Here is a 13,341-nt window from a genome sequence, read left to right on the forward strand (position 1 = left end):
ATGTATGGGAGGTGCCACGCCCCCTTTTCGTATAACTCCTATTATTTTGCGTTAATATGGAATTGTTATCGTTTATCTCCACACCAATTTCCAAGTCCCTACCTTGAACCCTTTTAGAGATAATCAGCTTTAAAAATTAAGATTGTGTGGGAGGTGCCACGCCTCCTAACATTTTTTAATTTTTTCTTCGACTAAACCTTCGCGGGGTAACAACAAACAAACCTCCCTAAGGAAGTATTTGATTTGGTTCAGCCGTTTTCAAGTTTTAGCGTTCCCATTAAACTCCAAATCATTTATATATATATAGATATTTGCGCAGTTGAATTGTGTTATCAAATTGATATGTGTATAATGATTATTAAGCGTTTATAATAACATTTCCATATAAATTTTTTGTTATAGGAGCTTAATTAGCCTATTTAATTAATAACCTTAGTGGAAATTTTTAATTAGTTGAACAAACAGGTTCATATTGACGCATATTGGCATCGAAATAAAATGAACGTGGCTTTGACAAAACATTTTGCTATACGTTTTCATAAGAAAATTTCCGAGTAATTGTTTGCTTATATATATGTACTAGCAGACCCGGCAGACATTGTTCTGCCCTAAATTTGGTCTATCTGCATACATTTTAATAAGCTTTTTCCATCTAACTCTGCCCTCACCCCCTCTTCAGTTTTTCTTAATCCTTTTATTCACTCATCCCTCCGTATTTTTCGCTTCAGCTATCTCTATCTTGGTCTCACTCTATCTCTTTCTCAGTCTCCTTCTCCTCCCTCTTTTCTCTTCTCTCAAGTTCTTCTCATTCTTCGTTATCCCTAATTGCCAGTCTCAGAGGGTGGTATGTATTTCGTTCGAGTCCCACCCCGAGTCTCAGTCCCAATCCTAGTCCGAATCCCAGTCCCAGTCCGTCTCTGGTCTACTTCCCGGAAAAAGGATCGTAAATACTAATATAGGCAAATTTATATACCAAATTTCAGGCAAATCTAATAGGACGTATGTAAATAGGCATGTAGGCATGTTTGTATTATTAATTCATGTCTTTATTTCGGCTTCGCGTGCATATTTATCAGTTTTGCCGGGTTGATGCGACTAAATCGAATATCACAATGTAAATTACTTTAAAGCTCTCAGCAACAGCTTTCACTTGATATCCATATTACACACACAAAAAGAAATCCATTTACCAATGTCTGTCCGTCTGTCCGTCCGTCCGTAAACACAATAACTTGAGTAAATTTTGAGGTATCTTGATGAAATTTGGTATGTAGGTTCCTGGGCACTCATCTCAGATCGCTATTTAAAATGAACGAAATCGGACCATAACCACGCCCACTTTTTCGATATCGAAAATTACGAAAATTAAAAAATGGATTGGTTTATTGACGCAAAACATAACTTTGGAAAAAAACGTTGTAAAATGGGCGTCACACCTACCGTATTAAGTAGAAGAAAATGAAAAAGATCTGCAGGGCGAAATCAAAAGCCCTTGGAATCTTGGCGGGAACAGTATCGTGGTATTATATATAAAAATAAATTAGCGGTACCCGACAGATGATGTTCTGGGTCACCCTGGTCCACATTTTAGTCGATATCTCGAAAACTCCTTCACATATACAACTAAGGCCCACTCGCTTTTAAAACCCTCATTAGTACCTTTCATTTGATACCCAACAATAGTTGGCAACCCTGTTCGGCAAAGAAGTGAAATTGCAAAGTGTCCTCAAGTGGTTTCTAAAAATATTCATATCTTCGTGAAAAACACGTAATTTTATCAATTGATTGGCTTCTAGGTGATAACCTGATAGTCATCACGTTATTGTTCTAATAATCGCCAGTGACATAGTTCAATTCGTGTGCATAATTAATAATTTTGTGATCATGTGCGGAAAATCGCTTTAAAAGAAAATACCAATAACTTTCATAGAAGCCTTATAGCGATAAGGAAAGTGAGAAGAACAAATAGTAAACAACAAATACAAAGTTGTGGACCGTATCAAAGGCCCAGCTGCCTAAAAGTTTGCAACATTTTGATGATATTATAAATAAACATAAATTAGAGTTGCCGCGTGTCTGGGAGTAAAGGCCATAAAATAATCTGTAAAATATCATGTACTGTTGAGCGGTGCGGAAGTGTAATTACGCTGATCTGGCCTTTCCGCTTTTGTTTCTATTTTCTCGTTATGTCAGCCCCCCTGCACCTCTTAAGCGTCGGGCAAGTAAAGGTTCTCCGCTGGCGACAGCAGCCAAACTTGATGAAAGTGCCATCATCTCATCCGTCTTGGCGGCACTAAAGGATTTGGAAGAAAAACTTGAACTCCAATCTGATAAGCTTGAGTCGCGGTTTGAGAGTCTTTCCAACAAAATTGTAGACCTAGAGAATTGTATTGCAAAGAGATTCGACGAAGAGATTGCTTTGCTCAACGCTAAAGTTGATGAATTTACAGCACGTATCATCGGACTTGAAGAAAACTCCATTAAACTCCAGCAGCATATTAACAAACTGCAAGATCAAAACAATAACGTGCACGCAAGCAGAACCACCAACGATTTCTCTTCCGCTGTATTTATCAGATTTACGAGGGATTCTGAGGCAGTTAAGATCACTGAGCTGAGCGAGTTGCAAAGTCTGGAGTGATATGCGCCGATTTTTCACTATATACCATTACATTTATTTAAATTTTAAGTTTATTTCAATTTTATTTTTAATATTTCGCTTATTTTTCTCCATTGTGCCTTATTCAGATAACTGTAAACACGGTCCTTCTATTCTCTTTTTTCTTCAGTTTTGAATTGTGCATTGACATGTCTGTTAACAACGATGGATATGGTATTCGGGAGAATAGCTTAGCCATGATAAACATTCTTTGCAATCGTCATAAAGGCGTCAATATTGTGCACTTTAATGCTAGGAGTCTTAATCCCGAAAAAATTGGTATTGTTAGATATGCATTTGAGTGTTCTGCGGTCGACGTAATCTGTGTAACTGAAACTTGGTTCTCAAGTTGCATTAATGACATGCACTTTTCCCTTAAAATTATACAATGGTTCGTCATGACAGATGTAGTAAAAAAAGAGGCGGAATAGCTATTTACTGTAAAAATAATATTAATATGAAAGTATTATCCCGATCTGAGCCCTGTGCCGTAGAATATTTATTTGTTGAGCTGTCTGATAGATTCTCCCAAGCCCTCCTGTCATGTGTATACAACCCAAAAAGGAATATAAGTCTTAATCCGTTTTTTGCCTCCCTATCTCCGCTTGTTGTTGATTACCAAAGTGTAATCTTATGCGGTGATTTTAACGTTAATCTTCTTGTGCGTGACTCCATTACTTCTAGCTTGTTGAACAATTTATCTGTGTTTGGTCTCTGTAGTAAATACATCCATTCCCACAAGGTATTCCAACATAAATAACCCAAGCTTATTGGACTATTTTATTGTCTCTGAACTTTCCCCTGTCTCTGCGTTTGACCAATTTGCATTTATATCGGATAACGACTTCATATTCTGTACACTTGACATAAATCTTGGACAATGTGAGTCTGAAGTGACTTTCTCATTTAGGGACTTTCGAAACATTGACATGAACTTATTGGCTATGGATGTTAGCTCTGTGAACTGGTCCAATTGTTGGTACTTTAGTAGTGTTAATGATAATCTTGAGTTCCTAAATGAGAATCTGCTAAGTATTTTTAACAAGCATGTCCCCGACCGATTTGGTAAGAAAAAATCATCGGTGTCGCCCTGGTTCACGTCTAGAGTGTTGGCAGCAATCAAGGCGCGTTACAAGGCTTTGTCTAAATGGAAAGCAAACCCTTACCAGTCTCACTGGAATTCGCTCAAAGCCGCCAGGAACAGAGCAACTTCCATTATCAGATGTGATAAGCGTAATTTTTATGTTGCCAAGCTTGACCCCTCCCTGCCTCCTAATGTTTTATGGCGTAACCTTAAACGCCTGCGTGTATGTGGTAGTAAATAAATTACAAATTACAAATTAGCTTTTATGGATAGGCTTACAATATATATATATTGTAACGAATTTACTGCATATCCTCTTATTTGCCCTTTTGCTAGGTTCGTATCGCTAAACTGTTGAATAAATAACTCCAATATTGAATAATGGAAAAATGGCCTTTATTAAAATACTTCACAATAACACTCAAACTGTGCAACGAATAGCTTAATAACCAAACTGATAGCTCAAATGAAACTCCACTTTCAAAATAATACTGCTATTGCTCGCTAGATATCGTCTTAGTCGTAACTGCTTGACAACTCAAATCAAACTGAATTACAGCGCCTCTACATCTGTCGCCTTTTATACTCTTTGATTTTAACATTCGCATCTTCTAGTCGCTTCGAGAATCTACTAGTCCAGCAGCTCTCAAACTTCTCAGCTGTAACTACAATTGCACAGTTTTATACATCTTCTAGGCGCTTCCAGAATCTACTAGTCCAGTAGCTCTCAAACTTCTCAGCTGTAACTACAATTGCACAATTTTTATAGTTTTTGTCATTGCATACTTATAGGCGTATCTCAGATATATGCATGTGTTTGCGCATTGACTCTCCGCTGCTCGTATTCGTACATGGTACATATGTGTAGACGCAATTATTTATTCGTTTATGTAGATACATAATGATTGAATTATTGATGTGAATGTTTGTAGCTTACAGTCTCTCGCACACACATAGGCGTATAAGTAAATGCATCTGTGTGTGACATCTCTCAGCTGCCTTATATATGTGTATACATGATTTGATTATTGACGTAAATATCGCTTAGCATGCCTTAGCATCGCCTTAGTGATGGTATAGCTTAGTGATGCTAATATCCGTGACAATATATATCTGTTTATATCAGTATCATGTAACTGTTTATTTTCTTCTTGTACTACTACTTATAACTATTTCATGATAAAATTTCTTTTATTTATTTCTTTTATATACATACATACAATAAAAACAATCTTAGCTTAATTACTCATTTCAGTGTCATATAAAGCTGATTTTCTTATTTATATATATGTAAATGATGACTCAGTTCTAAAATTTGTGTAAATATTTAATTTTTTTTATTTTGGTGTAAAAATATTAAAGCTGATACATGATATGGGTTAAGTTTACTTCTTGAAGGCTTAACAATATTACCATCACTTCAGAAAACTCGCTCGGAACATGTATATATATTTTTTAATGGTGACCAAATTGATGTTTATACAATTCAAAAGATATCAAAACAAAAATTTTCCATACAATATGTATGTATGTATATGGGAAACAAAAATCCCTTCCATATTAATCTTATTAAAATTAGGTACATATTTTACATGTACCATTATGTATGAACATTTCCACACCTGTTTACTAATAAACAAAGTTCTATTATCAGTCATATATGTAATACTTCTATATCACTACTACCCTGCAGTCAAACCAACTAGTTGTATACTAGAAGAATACTAAATAAATAAAAAAACTAGTATGAGTTCTGTCTTTTTTCCATATTAATAAATGGTATTTTTAACACGGCTATGTCCTACGAAATATCAATTGCCAGCCTCTGCATCAGCATCATACCAATTGACAAACTAGTCATTATATACAGCAACATCATACCAGATGACATACTAATCAGCATACCCATCGGACTCATACCAATTAACATACTAGTCAGCCTTTGCGCCAGCATTATACCAGATGGCATACTAGTTATTATATACACCAATATCATACCAATTGACATACTAGTCAGTGTATTCAACATCAACATACCAGTTGGCATACTACCAGCCTATGCATCACTGTAATAACAGTTGACATACTAGTCGATATTTGCATCAGCATCCTACTATTTAATATACTAGTCTCAGTTGGGTTGAAAAATTACTTAAAAATTCATAAATTAGCTCAAATTTATGTTATTCATTATATTTCATATATATAAAGGTATGTATGTATATAACTTTAAAATTTATCACTTCAATACATTATACTTTGGAATAAATTTTAATAAAAATACATACATATATATGAAAACTAAAAAGTAACGGAATAACACTGAATGTGACGCAATCTCAAGACGCAGGGCTAAGTTTATGGGTTCACCATGGCCAGAACATTCCCACATTAAATCCCTCAAGCCAAGAGAACTGCTAGGGTTCATCATGGACGTCGGATGGGATGAGGTGCTGACCAATGGTCGCAGTGTAATCCTCAATAAATTATCTATCTATCTAACGGAGAAGGAACGAATCAGTAGTGGTTGACTGTGTCAAAACAGGCCAAGCTGCACTACCGCCGTCCTGTTATGAGTGTTAATGGAGTTCAGAATGGTGGTAGTGATATGCACTTTACGGAAGTCATGCTGTTGGCTGGATAACCGAACAATTTCATTTAATTGAGGGAACCATAACGGCTTTCAACGTTTTCGTTACTTACTAAAGGGATAATATCGGTAGATACTGGCTGGGTTTCCGGTTTTTCTCTGTTATTCTGGAAAGGCATAGGCTTTTATCGACAAGTGGAAAAAATGTCGTAGTCTACTGATGCCCTCATGGCCAAGGTGTTTTGGCATCGGTATAGGTCTTCCGTCTCGGACTATTGATATAGATGGCTTGGCCTTTTCAATAACTTCTTTAACCTCTGTTGAGGTAACGGTGTCATGCTTGTGTTTATGTGCCCATTGATTTGGACGATATCTGGCATTGTTAACTGAAGTATGCCTTGCAAATTGGCTACAGAAAGCACTCGCGCATTTCCTCGAGCCGACAGACGAAATTCTAGTGAAATTAATTATTTAAATACTAACTAGTATTAATAACACCACAAAGTTATAGTCAATGAACCATTCTAAACCTGACCAGTATGAATAACACCACAAAATTATAGTCAATGAACTAGAATGTTTGCTGACTACTTTGGCTTTTGACTGCAGGGTACTGAACTGTGCAGCCTGTCAAACATTACAGTACAGATATACAACGAGAGAAGGAGACAAAATCCCAAGGCTGTCGTTAAATTTTTTTAAAAAGGGGGCTTAAATATATGTATATTTCAACAAGCCGTCTTGCTTCTATCAATATTGTACATTAGGCTATTTCGTTCTACAAATGAAAAAGTAAGCTTTTGTTTTCCATTAGTATTATAAAATTTTTGATTGTTTTAAGAACTCCGCAGATTAGCATTACCGATTTGTACTGAGTGCGCAGATATACGTATGTAAATGAGCCCTTAGTGACCAAAAAGCGACAAAAAAACAAATATTGCCAACTGACAACTACGAATTTCTCATGCACAGAATTAACAGTTACAAAATATGCGTAGGCGCAACAAATGGCATAAATTGAAAACAAATCTAGTTAGCGGTCGTAAGATTTTCAGCTGTTATAAGTAAAATTTACAAAATAGATATTATTTCAACACCAATAGCAGCCAGCCCAGTACTCATATTTTGTTTACTTCATCAAAAATTTATTTCATTAAAAAAAAAAATAAAAATTTTTTAATCGTTTATATATCGTATGTTCAAGCAAATTCATTTTAAATTATTTTTTAAAACGTTTAAAGAAATGCTTGTTGGGATGTATGTATATGTGTATTTTCATACATGTATATTTGAATTTTTTTCATTTCAAAAATATCAATTCTTCGCCTTGTTTTGTTTTTTTTTTGTACTATTTATGTAAATAATGTACTTTGTATGGCTGCAGCCCATGCTTAAATAATAAAGACGTCAAGCCTTGTATTGTATTTGTTGGCGTTTTCATTGTTTAATCGACTAAACTGAGATTTTATAACAATTAGTATGCAAAAGTTGGGTAAAGGGGATAGTGACCCATTGGTTCCCCTTTTAATACTTTTTTTACACACGCTACTACAATTCACTAACACTAACAAAGCCCGCGCATGCGCAGAAAATAGATTTGCACAGTTTCAGGAAATAATGATTGACAGAAAATTTACACATTAGGAAGATAGGAAGGTATTGATATAGAAGTATTATATATATGTTATCAGTACAGTGGTAAACGACCCGATAACTATTTCTAGCTTAAGACTCAAGCACAACTTTGGTTACGTAAATATATGTAACTAAGTAAATGAATATTGACAAAGCAACCCCAAACAAACAAAAATATATGCATATATGCATCTATACACACATAAATATATGTACGTATAAATATATGTGCATGCTCATCTGTACAAGCGATGAGCGTAACATAAACGCAATGTCTTTTATTTTACTATTCGAAGTATCCGGATAGTGCGGATAGTATTATCCGAATAGCACTATCCGAATAAACGAATAAAAAATTCGAATAAATATTATTCGGATTACGAATATCTGGCGAATAAAAGAGTTTATTATTCGAATAATTTTTTTCGAATAGTCCCACCCCTAGTACAAACACGTTATAGAGTCACCCCTGATCTACTTTTATGTCGATATCTCGAAAAGGCGACCACCTATGGAACTAAGGCCCACTACCTTTTAAAATACTCATTAACACCTTTCATTTGATACCCATATCGTACAATCAAATTCTATAGTCACCCTTGGTCTACTATTATGTCTATATCTCGAAAAGGCGGCCACCTATAGAACTAAGGCCGACTCCTTTTTAAAATACTCATTAACACCTTTCATTTGATACTCATATCGTACAAACAAATTCTAGAGTCACCCCTGGTCCACCTTTATGGCGATATCTCGAAAAGGCGTCCACCTATAGAACCACGGCCCACTCCCTTTTAAAATACTCATTAACACCTTTCATTTGATACCCATATCGTACAACCGCATTCTAGAGTCACCCCTAGTCCACATACATGGCGATACCTCGAAAAGGCGTCCACCTATAGAACTAAGGCCCACTCCCTTTTAAAATACTCATTAAAACCTTTCATTTGATACCCATATCGTACAAACACATTCTAGAGTCACCCCTGGTACACCTTTATGGCGATATCTCGAAAAGGCGTCCACCTATAGAACTAAGGCCCACTCCCTTATAAAATACTCATTAAAACCTTTCATTTGATACCCATATCCCTGGTCCATCCCTGGTCACCCCTGATCCACCTTTATGGCGATATCTCGAAAAGGCATCCACCTATAGAACTAAGGCCCACTCCCTTTTAAAACACTCACTAACACCTTTCATTTGATACCCATATCGTACAAACACATTCTAGAGTCACCCCTGGTCGACCTTTATGGCGATATCTCGAAAAGGCGTCAACCTATAGAACTAAGGCCCGCTCCCTTTTAAAAAACTCATTAACACCTTTCATTTGATACCTATATCGTACAAACACATTCTAGAGTCACCCCTGGTCCACCTTTATGGCGACATCTCGAAATGGCGTCCACCTATTGAACTATGGCCCACTCCATTTTAAAACTCTATTTAATACCTTCCATTTGATACCCATGTCATACAAACACATTCCAGGGTTACCCTAGGTTCATTTTCCTACATGGTGACTTTCCCTTATTTTGTCTCCAAAGCTCTCAGCTGAGTATGTAATGTTCGGTTACACCCGAACTTAGCCTTCGTTACTTGTTTTATTTTCTTTCATTACACTACACTCCCATTTAAATTTTATCCCGCAAAATCTTGGCGACGAAAGTGACGAGCATGGCGAAAAGTTTCACCAGAAAATGAAATTGAAAGTCGGTATCAAGGATTCTGAAATGTCGCTATGATGGGTGACTACCGTCGGTTCCTCATAAGAGAAACCGATCCTAATCTTAATAAGCGTCAAAACAAGACACATAACTTTTTCAATAATAAAATAACCTCATACAGTTAAGACAGAATCATATGTACATATTGTAACGAATTTACTGCAAATCCTCTTATTTGCAACCTTCTGCTATGTTCGAATCACTAAACTGTTGAATAAATAACTCCAATATTTAATAATGCAAAATGGCCTTTATTCAAGTACTTTCGAAATAACACTTCTATTGCTCGACAGATAGCGTGCTTAACCGAAACTGATTGTAGCGCCTCTACGGTTGCTGCCTTATATACTCTTTGATTTCCTCTTTGCATCTTCTAGGCGCTTCTGTTCTAGAATCTTCTAGTTGATTATCTGCTATAATTATAACTACAGATGTACGGGTGTAGCTCTCATATGCGCGTGTGTTTGTGAGCGACACTTCCACAATTATAATTGCATATCTCAGATAAGATATCTGCATGTGTTTGTGCGTTGCTTCTCCGCTGCGTGTACGTACATATGTGTAGACATAATGATTGATTCGTTTATGTAGATACATAATGATTGATCTATGGATGTGCATACAATCACTGCTTAGCATCGGCTTTGAAATGGCAGCACCCCTTAGTGTTGCTAATATGCGTAAGAATATGCTATTATTTGTAGGGTACTTAAGTTTTACTATATGGATATATTTATTTGAATGCTTATAGCTTTTGTATTAGATCATCGATTTTTTTGGTAATAAAACAGAGCTTACAGAGAAAAAAATCAGCAAAAAAAAAAATAAAAAGTTTTCGAGATCCTTCCACGCAAAGTACAAATTTTTTTTATATATTTACAAAAAAAATTGAAAAAATCCGTAATGATTGTTCGTTATCTTTGAATCTGCAGGGCCTAGCAAAATGTGTTGTACGCACAGTTTATAGCAAATTTTATTACCTTTTACAAGCTTCAAACCGTTTTGGAATCGTTCTTGAGATATATATGATTAAGTGGACCCAATTTTTTATTTTTTTTTTTTTTTTTGAAAAAATGGTAATTCGTAAATATCTCAAAAATGTAGAATTAAAAATTACCTTGATTTTCGGAATCAGGGGGTGATTTTACATAGGAATTTCATAATGGCGTCTCTGGTGCATTTTGGCTGTAATAAAAAAAGCCAGTGTAAACCAGTGTTATTAAGCGTTTATAATAACATTTTCATATACATTTTTTGCTATAAGAGCCTAATTAGCCTATTTAATTAATAACTTTAATAGGAATTTTTAATTAGTTAAACAAACAGGTTCATATTGACGCACATTGCATAGAAATTAAACGAACGTGGCTTTGACAAAACATTTTGCTATACTTTTCGTAGAAAATTTCCGAGTAATGTTTGTTTATATAAACTAAGTTTCACAGAACATATGAATCATTTAGAGAAGAAAATTGCACAGAAAATAGGATTTATGTATCGAACATGTAAGCATATTAGCCAACATCACAAAATATTAGTATATAGATCAATTGTAGAACCACATTTTATTTACTGCCCAACAATACTACTATTAACAAATGATACGTTAATTAATAAGCTCCAAATAGAGCAAAACAAAGCAATGCGTTTGACAGTAAAATTCTCTTATAGAACATCAAAAAGTGTTATGCTTCCTATGTTAAATTGGCTTAGTATTAAACAATTAATGTTGTTGTTGTTGTTGTTGTTGGGGAGTGTTATCGATGTGATGGTCCTTTGCCGGATACAGATGCGGTACGCTCCGGTAACACAGCACCATTAATCTGTTATTACTCTTTGAAATTTATACATTACATAACACAGGGAATGTTACCAAATTATCTGAGTGATAGGATACAGTACAATCATGAGATCCATAACTATGGAACTAGGAGTAGCAGAAATTTAAAACTGCCCAAAGGAAGAGCCGAGTTCGCAAAAAATACCTTAGAATACGTAGGCTATAAAATGTATAATGAACTACCAGCAGAGATAAAAGACTGTGAAAACGTTGTTAAGTTTAAAGAAAAACTATTGCTATATTGTAAAAATTTAAATATGTAATATTAGTTAAACATTGAATTAACTCATTTCTTTTTAATGAAATAGTTTTAAGAAACAGTTATGAATTTTGTAAATTGTTCTATACAATGAATTATGCTTTTTTTGGCCGTAATAAATAATAATAATAATAAATTTTTTGTTATAGGAGCCTAATTAGCCTATTTAATTAATAACTTTAGTGGAAATTTTAATTAGTTAAACAAACAGGTTCATATTGACGCAAATTGGAGAGAAATTAAATGAACGTGGCTTTAACAAAACATTTTGCTATACTTTTTCATAAGAAAATTTCCGAGTAATTGTTTGTTTATATATATGTATATTTGCACAGTTGAATTGTGTTATCAAATGACATCAATATTTTTGCTGCTAAATATGCGCGTGCGGCTAACCATTCGTAGTTACCATAATTTTGAGCGATATTTGGATATACACTGCTAATTAGTTCATCCTTACTTGAAGCGAATTGGCAAATCGCAGTTGGAATCGATATTAATCCACTGCAAGGATCTATCGGAACTTGTCCATTGCCGATTCGCAGCAGTTCTTTTGAAAAAACCTCTGTAGTTCAATCGTGTTGCATCAAACCTCGCATATTGATGGTCAATGAAATGGTTTTAACATACCTCCACAAATGCGATGACTTTAGACATGCGTTTAGCTCATCCGCCGCTGTTGATTTTGGAATCACGGGTTGTGTTTGTCTGAAGTCGCCCGCCAGCAATATCATCACTCCTCCAAAGCAACGATCATTATTGCACAAATCTCTTAATGTTCGATCGAAATCTTCAATCAATAGTTTTCCACTCATGAGTAAACATAAATCTTCAATAAGGACTAATGCTTCATTGTCAATGTCAGCATTCATTTGCAACTCGAAATTTCTTATCGCGAGTCGCATGCGGTGCAAAATATCTTCTGCCATGTCATCTTTGTACGTATCCCATAATAGACGCGTGTTTGAAGGCTGACATGTCGAAATTATTATAGCGAAAAGTGCACGAACTGCAGTGGCTGGTGAGGAAGCTATTGCATGCGCTAGCGTTTGATTCCAGTGACTGTCGTGTTCAAGCAATTGCAATTGTTGACATGCTTCTCGAAATTTTGCACAAATGGTACCATCTACAGTCCTCAAAGATTGAAATGAAGTTGAACCGCGTACATTGACCAGAAGCAAACGTAGGTGAAATCAATCATCGTTCTTTGGATGGATACTGTGAATTCTTCCCAATGCATCAGTTGAAAAAACACCTGGATAACCATCTACTGGATGGCCGTACTTCCTGCGTAACTATTTCTTTGACGATGCATTCCATGTATAGTACCGAGGCATCTCACAGTAAGGCAATGTTCTCGCGAACGGATCACTGGCGCAAGATGCAAAGAAACTTGTTAAAGTGGTTGCTGGTGGTCTTTCCGCTCACTGTACTATGTTCTCTGCGTTGAAATAAACTCGTTGGCCATTCTCCAAATGAACTGCCAGATGCACAACAGTCGGATGGCGTTCATGTATTGCAAATGAAAATATTCTCCAGA

At 35.5% G+C, this 13,341-nt stretch overlaps 1 protein-coding gene across 1 annotated transcript in view; it reads left to right on the plus strand.

Moving 5' to 3' along the window:
• The window catches only part of spg (dedicator of cytokinesis spg), a 469,383-nt gene that overhangs the window by 359,877 nt on the left and 96,165 nt on the right, over positions 1-13,341 (plus strand). The gene's annotated exons all lie outside the window — the stretch shown is intronic.

The sequence above is a fragment of the Eurosta solidaginis genome, chromosome 1 (assembly GCF_040869045.1).
Source record: "Eurosta solidaginis isolate ZX-2024a chromosome 1, ASM4086904v1, whole genome shotgun sequence".
NCBI classification, from domain to species: domain Eukaryota; kingdom Metazoa; phylum Arthropoda; class Insecta; order Diptera; family Tephritidae; genus Eurosta; species Eurosta solidaginis.